Source organism: Acanthochromis polyacanthus, chromosome 15 (assembly GCF_021347895.1).
Source record: "Acanthochromis polyacanthus isolate Apoly-LR-REF ecotype Palm Island chromosome 15, KAUST_Apoly_ChrSc, whole genome shotgun sequence".
NCBI lineage: Eukaryota > Metazoa > Chordata > Actinopteri > Pomacentridae > Acanthochromis > Acanthochromis polyacanthus.
In genome coordinates this window covers 38,977,702-38,991,262 of record NC_067127.1, presented here as the reverse complement: position 1 = coordinate 38,991,262, position 13,561 = coordinate 38,977,702, and the positions used below count along the sequence as shown (strand labels likewise).

Below are 13,561 nucleotides of genomic sequence, written 5' to 3'. Positions count from 1 at the left end.
AAGTCTGGTTTGAAGTTTGCCACAAGCCACCTGGGAGACACACCAAACATGTGGAAGAAGGTGCTCTGGTCAGATGAAACCAAAATCCAACTTTTTGGCCACAATGCAAAACGATATGTTTGGCGTAAAAGCAACACAGCTCATCACCCTGAACACACCATCCCCACTGTCAAACATGGTGGTGGCAGCCTCATGGTTTGGGCCTGCTTTTCTTCAGCAGGGACAGGGAAGATGGTTAAAATTGATGGGAAGATGAATGGAGCCAAATACAGGAGCATTCTGGAAGAAAACCTGTTGGAGTCTGCAAAAGACCTGAGACTGGGACGGAGATTTATCTTCCAACAGGACAATGATCCAAAACATAAAGCCAAATCTACAATGGAATGGTTCACAAATAAACGTATCCAGGTGTTAGAATGGCCAAGTCAAAGTCCAGACCTGAATCCAATCCAGAATCTGTGGGCAGAGCTGAATACTGCTGTTCACAAACGCTCTCCATCCAAACTCACTGAGCTCGAGCTGTTTCGCAAGGAAGAATGGGCAAGAATTTCAGTCTCTCGATGTGCAAAACTGATAGACATACCCCAAGCGACTTGCAGCTGTAATTGCAGCAAAAGGTGGCGCTACAAAGTATTAATGCAAGGGGGCCGAATAATATTGCACGCCCCACTTTTCAGGTTTTTATTTGTTAAAAAAGTTTAAAATATCCAATAAATTTCGTTCCACTTCATGATTGTGTCCCAATTGTTGTTGATTCTTGACAAAAAATTAAAATTTTATATCTTTATGTTTGAAGCCTGAAATGTGGTGAAAGGTTGAAAAGTTCAAGGGGGCCGAATACTTTCACAAGGCACTGTATCTTGAACTTTCTTCACCTACCACTTCCGGGATTTTCTGTTGTTGACGGAAATGTGGAGTAAAGTAGATGACAACAGTGAGTTTTCAGAGCTCCTCCCACTGGCTGCTCTTTCCTGAGCTCTCCTCCATCTTCTGGTAGAGTAGGAGGTCTCGCCTCTGTGTTCAAGGATAAGTTTAGATGCCCACTTCTCTCCACAAATAACTACTCATCTTTTGAACTGCAGTTACTTGTGATTGATCTTTCATGTCACATTTTATGTGTTGTTGTGTGCCACCTACATGCATATAATAAGGATTTTATCCAAGAGTTTTCAGAGGTTTTATCTGAGTTCACTCCTATCTATGATCAGATTTTGACTTGTGGAGATTTTAATATTAACATTTGTTGTCCGTCTAATCAGTTTGCTACTGACTTCAAAAGACTTTTGGATTGCTTTGATTTAATCCAATCAGTTGACAGACTTACACACCCTTTTGGTCATACTCTGGACCGTATTATCTCCTGCGGACTGTCTTTATCTATCAGATCACCTTCCCATTATTTTTGAATTTGCAGCCCCTCCAGCGTCTTGCCAATGCCATATCTTCACCTCCTCAACAGCTGGAGCATTTGCGGCTGCTTTTTTAAACACACAATTTTTAAATCCTGGTGTTCATCTGCATTCTTTATGCCCAGACAACTTTCTGCTTTCATTTTACAGCACTTGCTCCAGGTTTCTGGACTCTATTGCCCCTTTTTGCTGCAAATCATCTCAACCGATAGCTGATCCCTGGGTAAATGACTCTACCCGTGCACTTAAGCAACGCTGCTGTCAGGCCGAACGAAAACGGAAGAAGGACAAACTTCACATATCCTGGGAAACACTAAAAGAGAGTCTGGCTGATTATCAAAGGGCTATGAAAGAGACAAAGTGTCAATATTTATCCAACATCATTTCCAGCAATTTTCACTGCCCCAGAATTCTGTTCAACACAGTCAGCTTTGTTATTAACCCATTTAAGCCGGGAACGCATTACCGCAGTAGTGCTGTTGCGCAGTTCTACTATTAAACCCGGGAGTGCTGTTGCGCAGTCCTGCCATTGATGCCGGGAAAGTGTATAGGTCTTTTTTTTTCTTCTTTGCACTAATCAGCTGTTTCTTGGCCAGTGAAATGCATTAAACTCGCGCATATGCATAACTGATCCTGTTGCCAGGTACAGATCGTGTTGCTGCACTGCCTCGTAACTTTGTATTGAACTTTTCTGGCCGCTGCTGCACACTGAAGCATGCTTTAGCGGTAATGCGCTGCCAGTGCTGCCAGCGGTAATGCATGGCCGCTGGCCTCTGGCCGCTGGCCGCTGCCAGCGCATTACCAGTGCTGGCCGCTGTAATGCGTTCCTGGCTTAAATGGGTTAACCAATCCACCTCTGTTCTATCGGATGCTTCAGTCAAGACCTGCCATCATTTCCGTCACTTTTTCACCGATAGAATTACGACTATTAGGCAACTCATCTCAGGATATTCGGATGTTGACTTGCCCGTTGCTCCGGTACTTTCTGCTGTGTTATATCAGTTTTAACAGGTTTCACTGCCAACTCTCACTGATGTCGTGCAACAGATGAAAGAAAAACCTCAGCTTGATCCTTCAGTTTTATCGAATTTTAGACCAGTTGTTTTTATCCAGTTATAGTCTTTCCTTAAAAACAACGGCATTTAAAAAAAATTTCAATCTGGTTTCAGGTCTCATCACAGTCCCGAGTCTGCTCTGTTGAAGGTCCACAATGAAATTACATTGTCCATCAATGCCAAGCGTTCTATGATTCTAGTGCTGCTGGACCTCACAGCTGCTTTCCACACAGTGGACCATTAAGTCCTCCTGTACGGTGGACCATAGAGTCCTCCTGTACGATTGACCATACAATCCTCCTGTATGATGGACCATACAGTCCTCCTGTACGATGGACCTGTATGGCGGATCATACAGTCCTCCTGTACAGTGGACCATAGAGTCCTCCTGTACGATGGACCTGTAGAGTGGATCATACAGTCCCCCTGTACGGTGGACCATACAGTCCCCCTGTACGGTGGACCATAGAGTCCTCCTGTACGGTGGACCATAGAGTCCTCCTGTACGGTGGACCATACTGTCCTCCTGTACGATGGACCATACTGTCCTCCTGTACGATGGACCATACTGTCCTCCTGTATGGTGGATCATACAGTCCTCCTGTACGGTGGACCGTAGAGTCCTCCTGGACGGTGGATCATACAGTCCTCCTGTACAGTGGACCATAGAGTCCTCCTGTACGATGGACCTGTAGAGTGGATCATACAGTCCCCCTGTACGGTGGACCATAGAGTCCTCCTGTACGATGGACCTGTAGAGTGGATCATACAGTCCCCCTGTACGGTGGACCATAGAGTCCTCCTGTACGGTGGACCATACTGTCCTCCTGTATGATGGACCATAATGTCCTCCTGTATGATGGACCATACTGTCCTCCTGTACGATGGACCATACTGTCCTCCTGTACGATAGACCATACTGTCCTCCTGTACGGTGGATCATACAGTCCTCCTGTACAGTGGACCGTAGAGTCCTCCTGGACGGTGGATCATACAGTCCTCCTGTACGATGGACCACAGAGTCCTCCTGTACGATGGACCACAGAGTCCTCCTGTACGATGGACCATACAGTCCTCCTGTACAATGGACCATACAGTCCTCCTGTACGGTGGATCATACAGTCTTCCTGTACGGTTGACCATAGAGTCCTCCTGTACGATGGACCATAGAGTCCTCCTGTACGGTGGACCATAGAGTCCTCCTGTACGGTGGACCATAGAGTCCTCCTGTACGATGGACCATAGAGTCCTCCTGTACGATGGACCATAGAGTCCTCCTGTATAGTGAACCATAGAGTCCTCCTGTCTCTTCTGAGCCAGTATGTTGGCATCAGTAGCAGCACTCTGAGGTTGTTCACTTCTTATCTTACTGATGGGAGTTTTTCAGGTATGATTGGTGACCTGTCCTCCACTCCTGTGTCTCTCTCTGTGGTCCCACTCTGTTCTCCATTTATATGCTGCTACTTCGGTCAATCATAGCAAAACATAATCTGTCTTTCCGCTGTTACTTGGACGTCATTCAGATTTATCTACCAGTGCAACCAACAGAAAGTGAGGCACTAAGTATTGTAACTAGTTGTATTAGAGACAATAAGGAGTGGCTGTCATACAACTTTTTACTTTTAAATTTGGGCAAGACTGAATGCATTGTGTTTGGGGGTACAGATACTGATCTGTCAGGTTTCAGTTCAATGACTTTGAGACCAGTGGTCAAAAAAGTCTTGGGATGATATTTGACAGAGACTTGAAATTTAAGAAACAGATTGATACTGTTGTCAGAGCAAGTTTCTTTTAATTATGTCTTTTAGCCAAAATCAAGCCTTTCTTAAACCGCACCGACTTTGAAAAATCCATTACTGCATTTATCAGCTCCACACAGGACTACTGCAATGCTCTTTACATCGGCATCACCTGGTCATCTATCAGCCACCTGCAACTCATAAAATGCTGTAGCGTCTTTTAACAAACACTCCCAGATGTGAGCACATCACCCCAGTCCTTTACTCTCCATTGAATGCAGCAACAGTTTTGTGGTTTGTCTGATCAGTTGCCCTACTTGCAGAGAGGGGGTTGAGTGAACAGACAAGGGAGTAGAAGAATTCATAGCTCCATGACCTGTCTTTTAACTTGTGGTCCTCCAAAGTGTTCATGTCCTGTATGAAGCTTCATCCCTCCACAGGAGGTCTGAAATTCAGACTCATGCTGTAAAGAAATGAATGCAGCACCATTTGCTCCAGAGGACTGTAGATGGTGGGGGTGAATCAATGGTCTCCTGCTGTAATAGAGTTTATTCTGGAGAACGAGAGGGTTCCCCGTTTTGTGTAGTGTCCAAGATGGCAGTTTCATGTGGAGTGTAGGTCCACAACCTCAACAAAAAGAGTTCGTTACCTGGTTTGACCTCTTCCTTGGCATTCCAAAGAAAGCCAAGCTGTGTCCGCTATGGTCATGTTAATAAAACTGTAAAGCATCCATCCTGTTTAGGAGCTATATTCAGATAAAACACATGCTCCTATAAAACAGTGCTGCATTATGAGGTGTCCTCATATTTTTCAGTGATCAGTTTCTGAAAAGTTTTAGTGGATAGAAGTGAGAATAAGACGGTTCAGTTCAACTGCATCAAACTACAGCTGTCAATAAATCAGCGCCTATAAACATGAAATAAACATTTAGAACCATCTGATAAACCTCTATAGATAAATATACATGAAGTGTTTTATATTAAATGTGAACATGCAGGGCTGCATTACTATATCTGATTCCATTTGGTTGTTTTTCATGGTAAAGAAAACCGGAGCAGATGAACCGATGCAGTGACGTCATCAACTGCTCATTAACAAGGGATAAATTCTTGGGAGTCCGGACTCAGCGCTGAGAAATGGACTTGGTCTTTAGGCTTTTGGTGGAAACACAGTGGGAAGATAAAACCCAACACTGCAGACCAGCAGTTTTGGTCTTTATCCTCACTAGGGTCATGGGGGGTGCTGGAGTCTATCCCAGCTGACTCAGGTGAAGGCAGGGGACACCCTGGACAGGTCACCAGTCTGTCACAGGGCTACATATACAGACACACAATCACACTCACATTCACACCTACGGACAATTTAGAGTAACCAATTAACCTCAGCATGTTTTTGGACTGTGGGAGGAAGCCGGAGTACCCGGAGAAAACCCACGCATGCACAGAGAGAACATGCAAACTCCATGCAGAAAGATCCCAGGCCAGGATTTGAACCGGGGATCTTCTTGCTGCAAGGCGAAAATGCTAACCACTACTCCACTGTACAGGCCCATTTTATAGATACATGAGAAATTTAACTGTATTTTCTATGAATGATGCTGTTTTTTGCTGTATTTTCTATGATATTTTACTGTAAAGCTCTTTGTAACTCTGGTTTAGAAAAGAAGCATAGAAATAAAGTTTATTATCATTTACATTCTTCTGACTGTAACGTCACTCACTGAGCTGCTGGTTTTCCTCTCAGACTGACTGAAGTCCACAAGATGAGTGATTGTGAGGAGGAGGAGGAGTTTCCATCCTCCAGCCGTCTGTCCATGAAGAGTGACTGGTCCAGAGATGAACCTCTATACTTCAGGAAAGAACCGGAACCCTCAGACACAAAGTAAGAAAGTGTTTGTGCTATAAAGTGACCTGAAGTTGATGAACAGCTGAACTGTTGTTGTAACCCAGTGGCGGGTCGTGCATTTCACACCTAGGCCTTCAGTGGTGCTCCATCTGAATCAATCCACGCCACAATAACTATTTTATGGCTATAAAAACCTCTTCTATGCAGAAATGCAGTATAAAGAGGCGTTGAATCATAGACACATAACTCATGTAGCCACGATAAACGCTTTTACTGAAGAAACAAACCCGGGGTGTGCAAGTCTCCGACTGCAGCAACAGCTGCCACACACATAAAAAAGCATCAATAATAACTTCATAAAATCGTAATATTATTTAGGAAAATAGCAAAATTTTACTCACCAGAAATTCTGATTATTTGTACATGAAATCCATCCTCCTTTCTTTCCTCAAAAAGAGTTCAATTACTCTGTTGTACAGATTATCCGTGCGCTTCGGTTCCATCAAGAAGTCCCTTTCTGTCGCCATCAAAGCTAAAGCTGAAAGTCGAGCCTGCCCTGTTGTGTTTCTGGCATAAGTTTTAATTCGCTTTAGGGCTGAAAATGTCGCTTGACTGAAGCAGTGGACGCGGGTATTGTCAGATTTCTGTTCACGCAGCTCGCTACAGACGCAGTTTGCTAGCTCTGGCAAGTAAACTCTCTGACGATCCAATCAAAGGGTGCAAATACGCTGACGTCACCGTACCCTTGTTAGAGGGCCTTGGTGTCACCAACTCAAAATCTGATTGGTTGAAGCAACAGTTTAATCGACAGTTATTTTCTGCTGGAGGGCCCACAGAACTGATTCTGAAGGCCTCCAGGCAGATTTCTTTGACTTTGACCCTGCCTAGCAACAAATAATGGATGAAATGTGATTGGCTAAATGCTTATATATGAAAATACATGTCTGGAAGCAGCACAACCAGAGGAAAAGCTATGAAGGGAAGCGGACAGACTATTTGGAATTATTTAACAAGTATTTATGGACAAAATATAATGATTGATTGATTGATTGATTGATTGATTGATTGACTCAACTTTATTGTCATTGCACATGTCACAAGTACCCCTCAGTTCATCACATTTAAGAAGTTCCACAGAGGACCTGGAGGACATCAGTTCTATATTCATATTATTGTCCACTTTCACTGAATTACATTATTAATCAGCATCAATTCTGATCAGAAATACCAAATATTCATTTTCAGGACTTCAACCCTTTAAATGACAGTTTTTGTTTTTTATGAAAAATAAACTATTATTTCCATATAATAAATGCTGAGAGGATTTTTTTTTATCATAACAGTTTCAGATATGTTATTTATTAGCAGGATTAATATTGGGGGGGGGGGGGGGGGGGCAGTAAAAAATAAAGACAGAGATATCCCATTGAAACATCTGTGTAGGTTCTCATTCATCCAGGTCATGGTTATCCAAAGGTGTTTGACACTTTAAGCTGCAGTTAATTCCAGCCGTTTTCAGTACAAAAAATCGCTAATATTCTATTTTTAAATAAAAAAAATTACGAAAAATACGGGGAATATTGGACGGGCATTGCGAGGTGCATTTCCTTGAAAACGACCGATTCGGGGATTTTACACACGTGGACAAAATTGTTGGTACCCCTCAGTTAAAGAAGGAAAAACCCACAATTCTCACTGAAATCACTTGAAACTCACAAAAGTAACAATAAATAAAAATTTATTGAAAATTAAATAATCAAAATCAGCCATCACTTTTGAATTGTTGATTAACATAATTATTTTAAAAAACAAACTAATGAAATAGGGCTGGACAAAAATGATGGTACCCATAACTTAATATTTTGTTGCACAACCTTTTGAGGCAATCACTGCAATTAAACCATTTCTGTATTTGTCAATGAGCGTTCTGCAGCTGTCAACAGGTATTTTGGCCCACTCCTCATGAGCAAACAGCTCCAGTTGTCTCAGGTTTGATGGGTGTCTTCTCCAAATGGCATGTTTCAGCTCCTTCCACATATGTTCAATGGGATTCAGATCTGGGCTCATAGAAGGCCACTTTAGAATAGTCCAACGCTTTTCTCTCAGCCATTCTTGGGTGTTTTTGGCTGTGTGTTTTGGATGGTTGTCCTGTTGGAAGACCCATGACCTGCGACTGAGACCAAGCTTTCTGACACTAGGCAGCACATTTCTCTCCAGAATGCCTTGATAGTCTTCAGATTTCATCGTACCTTGCACACTTTCAAGACACCCTGTGCCAGATGCAGCAAAGCAGCCCCAAAACATTACTGAGCCTCCTCCATGTTTCACCGTAGGGACAGTGTTCTTTTCTTCGTATGCTTGGTTTTTGAGTCTATGAACATAGAGTTGATGTGCCTTACCAAAAAGCTCCAGTTTGGTCTCATCTGTCCAAAGGACATTCTCCCAGAAGCTTTGTGGCTTGTCAACATGCATTTTTGCAAATTCCAGTCTGGCTTTTTTATGAGTTTTTTTCAGCAGTGGTGTCCTCCTTGGTCGTCTCCCATGAAGTCCACTTTGGCTCAAACGACGACGAATGGTGCGATCTGACACTGATGTACCTTGGCCTTGGAGTTCACCTTTAATTTCTTTGGAGGTTGCTCTGGGCTCTTTGGATACAATTCCAACGATCCGTCTCTTCAATTTGTCATCAATTTTCCTCTTGCGGCCACGTCCAGGGAGGTTGGCTACTGTCCCGTGGGTCTTGAACTTCTGAATAATATGAGCCACTGTTGTCACAGGAACTTCAAGCTGTTTAGAGATGGTCTTATAGCCTTTACCTTTAAGATGTTTGTCTATCATTTTTTTTCGGACGTCCTGGGACAATTCTCTCCTTCGCTTTCTGTTGTCCATGTTCAGTGTGGTACACACCTTTTCACCAAACAGCAGGGTGACTACTTGTCTCCCTTTAAATAGGCAGACTGACTGATTATGAGTTTGGAAACACCTGTGATGTCAATTAAATGACACACCTGAGTTAATCATGTCACTCTGGTCAAATAGTTTTCAATCTTTTATAGAGGTACCATCATTTTTGTCCAGGCCTGTTTCATTAGTTTGTTTTTTTAAATAATTATGTTAATCAACAATTCAAAAGTAATGGCTGTTTTTGATTATTTAATTTTCAATAAATTTTTATTTATTGTTACTTTTGTGAGTTTCAAGTGATTTCAGTGAGAATTGTGGGTTTTTCCTTCTTTAACTGAGGGGTACCAACAATTTTGTCCACGTGTGTACAGGACAACATTTTGCCCTTTTTGGATTGTGAGGTCCGCATAGAAGAGGACAGAAGTCTGAGTGTTGGGGTATACAGGAAACCAACACACACGGACCAGTACCTGCTTTTTGACTCTCACCATCCACTGGAGCACAAGCTGGGAGTCATCAGGACCCTGCAACACAGGGCTGACAAGTTACCCACAAGTACCAATGCCAGGAAAAAGAACACAAACACCTGAAAGGGGCACTGAAAACTTGTGGATACCCTGACTGGACCTTTGTGAAGGCTCACACAAGATCCAGAAAGGAGAACAACCCAGTGAAGACGGAAGGAGAGCAGGTCTAACAATATAGTGATCCCATGTGTGTCTGGTGTGTCTAAAAAAACTGAGGAGGATTTTCAACAAACACCAGATCCCTGTCTTTTTAAAGCCAAATAACACCCTCAGGGAAAGACTGGTCCACCCAAAAAAAACCCACACCACACAGCCAGAAGAGCAACCTGGTGTATGCAGTTAAATGCAATGAGGAATGCTCAGATCTCTCCATAAGGGAAACCAAACAGCTACGTAACAAGTGCATGGCTCAACACAGGAGAGCCAGTTCCTCAGGACAGGATTCGGCAGTCTTCCTTCACCTTAAGGAAGAAGGACACTCGTTTCAGGACACCAATGTTCAGATTTTGGACAGGGAGGACAGATGGTTTGAGAGAGGAGTGAAAGAAGCCATCCATGTCAAAGTAGAGAAGCCATCTCTGAACGGGGGGGTGGTCTGCAACATCATCAATCGCCAATTTATAATCAGGTCCTTTCAAAACTCCTCAAAAGAACTACTCAGCAGACTCATGCTAATGACCACTGTGGTATCTGATCTGTTACATGTATTACTTAATAAGTTAGTAGAATGTAATCCGTTTTGTTTGTTCTAGTATTTGATATGAGTTGCTTGTTATATGTAGTGTCTGCTCTGGTGTCTCTGACCACAGATGGAACCTGCATTACGTGTGACTAATTCTACCCATGCCATGGGAATGTGTTCTCCTGTTTACAGAGCCCTGTTGGAGGTGTTTTTATGAGGGTTCTTCTGTCCAAAACACTGATTTAGGGATTCTTCAGCTGCTGTAGACAAGGGGGGTTTGTTTGGGGATACTCCGGGATTTCCCATATGGTAGGCAATAAAGAACCATATGTTATGACCCCTCCTATATGTCGAAAACCTATAAAAGTGATCGCTGGCTATTGTCCAGCAAGGATTCAATTGGCCGACTCCTTCCAGGCAGCTTCTGTCTGTACTGATGCTGCTCTTTCTTTTAATAAAATACTTTTAAAGAAAGTCAGTGTCATGGACATTTTTTCATTCACCTGCACATCATGGACACCAGAGAGAGAAACAACGATACCACCATTAGCACACGAGGGCTCAGAGACATCTGTGCATTTCAACAACCCCCACCGATACTCACAACGACCACCGTTGAGTAGTCAGACGAGTCTTGGTATTGGTCCTTGGAATAATAGCCCTGGACACACCTCACAGAGGTTTAAAAGCTGAGGCAACACCAACCACCACCAGAACTGAAGAAGCCTCTTGGATGAGAGGTGAAACATCTTCAAGGAACTTTCTTAAAGTTCAGTGGATTGATTTAACCCCTTAAGCTTCAGTGTACCGCCGGCGGTACACCTACTAATTTGCATAGGAATTTCAAGAATGTCCGACGGCTGCAAACACGCTTATACAAACACTATACGCCGATGGAAAGCTTAGATTCTCATGAATCCACCGGTATAAACCACTTTCAGCTGCGGTTACCACAGCGGGTGAGAAAAACACATTTGTCCGACAAAAACAAATATTCATCCATCCGTTCTCTATACACGGCTTCAACGCACACAGCGCGACTCACATTTCCGGGTTCATTATTACACACAGAAAAAAATATTCCCCAAAAAACGGCCATAATCCAACCTTTTACATCCAGATGACACAAGCCAGTAAACTATTTTGTCCAAAACATGTCCTGAAGTCGGTATACACACGTGGACAAAATTGTTGGTACCCCTCAGTTAAAGAAGGAAAAACCCACAATTCTCACTGAAATCACTTGAAACTCACAAAAGTAACAATAAATAAAAATTTATTGAAAATTAAATAATCAAAAACAGCCATCACTTTTGAATTGTTGATTAACATAATTATTTAAAAAAACAAACTAATGAAACAGGCCTGGACAAAAATGATGGTACCTCTATAAAAGATTGAAAACTATTTGACCAGAGTGACATGATTAACTCAGGTGTGTCATTTAATTGACATCACAGGTGTTTCCAAACTCATAATCAGTCAGTCTGCCTATTTAAAGGGAGACAAGTAGTCACCCTGCTGTTTGGTGAAAAGGTGTGTACCACACTGAACATGGACAACAGAAAGCCAAGGAGAGAATTGTCCCAGGACATCCGAAAAAAAATTATAGACAAACATCTTAAAGGTAAAGGCTATAAGACCATCTCTAAACAGCTTGAAGTTCCTGTGACAACAGTGGCTCATATTATTCAGAAGTTCAAGACCCACGGGACAGTAGCCAACCTCCCTGGACGTGGCCGCAAGAGGAAAATTGATGACAAATTGAAGAGACGGATCGTTGGAATTGTATCCAAAGAGCCCAGAGCAACCTCCAAAGAAATTAAAGGTGAACTCCAAGGCCAAGGTACATCAGTGTCAGATCGCACCATTCGTCGTTGTTTGAGCCAAAGTGGACTTCATGGGAGACGACCAAGGAGGACACCACTGCTGAAAAAAACTCATAAAAAAGCCAGACTGGAATTTGCAAAAATGCATGTTGACAAGCCACAAAGCTTCTGGGAGAATGTCCTTTGGACAGATGAGACCAAACTGGAGCTTTTTGGTAAGGCACATCAACTCTATGTTCATAGACTCAAAAACCAAGCATACGAAGAAAAGAACACTGTCCCTACGGTGAAACATGGAGGAGGCTCAGTAATGTTTTGGGGCTGCTTTGCTGCATCTGGCACAGGGTGTCTTGAAAGTGTGCAAGGTACGATGAAATCTGAAGACTATCAAGGCATTCTGGAGAGAAATGTGCTGCCTAGTGTCAGAAAGCTTGGTCTCAGTCGCAGGTCATGGGTCTTCCAACAGGACAACCATCCAAAACACACAGCCAAAAACACCCAAGAATGGCTGAGAGAAAAGCGTTGGACTATTCTAAAGTGGCCTTCTATGAGCCCAGATCTGAATCCCATTGAACATATGTGGAAGGAGCTGAAACATGCCATTTGGAGAAGACACCCATCAAACCTGAGACAACTGGAGCTGTTTGCTCATGAGGAGTGGGCCAAAATACCTGTTGACAGCTGCAGAACGCTCATTGACAAATACAGAAATGGTTTAATTGCAGTGATTGCCTCAAAAGGTTGTGCAACAAAATATTAAGTTATGGGTACCATCATTTTTGTCCAGCCCTATTTCATTAGTTTGTTTTTTTAAATAATTATGTTAATCAACAATTCAAAAGTGATGGCTGTTTTTGATTATTTAATTTTCAATAGATTTTTATTTATTGTTACTTTTGTGAGTTTCAAGTGATTTCAGTGAGAATTGTGGGTTTTTCCTTCTTTAACTGAGGGGTACCAACAATTTTGTCCACGTGTGTACATCCTCTCTGGTGAACTTGATGTTGCTGTCCACAGAGTTGATGTGTTCAGTGAAAGTTTGCTCCTCATGAATTCTGATCTTGACCCATATGTCGTCCACGTATCAGAACCAGTGGCTCAGTGTTTGTCCGTTGAACGAGGTCAGGGCCCTGTCTTCCACTTCTTCCATGTATAGACTGGCCACAATAGGAGACACTGGTGAGCCCATGGCACATCCATGTTTCTGCCTATAGAAACTCCCTCTGTACTGGAAATAGGTGGTGTTCAGGCAGAGGTCCAAAAGTTGGCAAATCTGGTCTGGGTTGAGGTTTGTTCTGTCGCTGAGGGTGTTGTCTTGTAGAAGCCGTTGCCTCACTGTTTCCACCGCCTCCATTGTGGGAACACATGTGAATAGGGAGGTGACATCATAGGATACCATGGTCTCATCTGTATCCAGTCTCAGTCCTGTCACCTTTTCCACAAAGTCCATGGAGTTCTGTACATGGTGAGGATTCTTCCCTACCAATGGGGCCAAGATGGTGGCTACATGTTTGGCGATGTTATAGGTGACAGAGTTAATGCTGCTGACAATAGGTCTGAGGGGGGCTCCC

At 43.0% G+C, this 13,561-nt stretch overlaps 1 protein-coding gene and 1 long non-coding RNA gene across 4 annotated transcripts in view; one reads left to right on the top strand and one right to left on the bottom strand.

Moving 5' to 3' along the window:
* LOC127537557 (uncharacterized) overlaps window positions 1-13,561 on the bottom strand; it is a 101,639-nt gene that overhangs the window by 71,943 nt on the left and 16,135 nt on the right. The window lies entirely within an intron of this gene.
* Window positions 1-13,561, top strand: part of LOC127537549 (NACHT, LRR and PYD domains-containing protein 12-like) — a 127,713-nt gene that overhangs the window by 99,044 nt on the left and 15,108 nt on the right. The gene's annotated exons all lie outside the window — the stretch shown is intronic.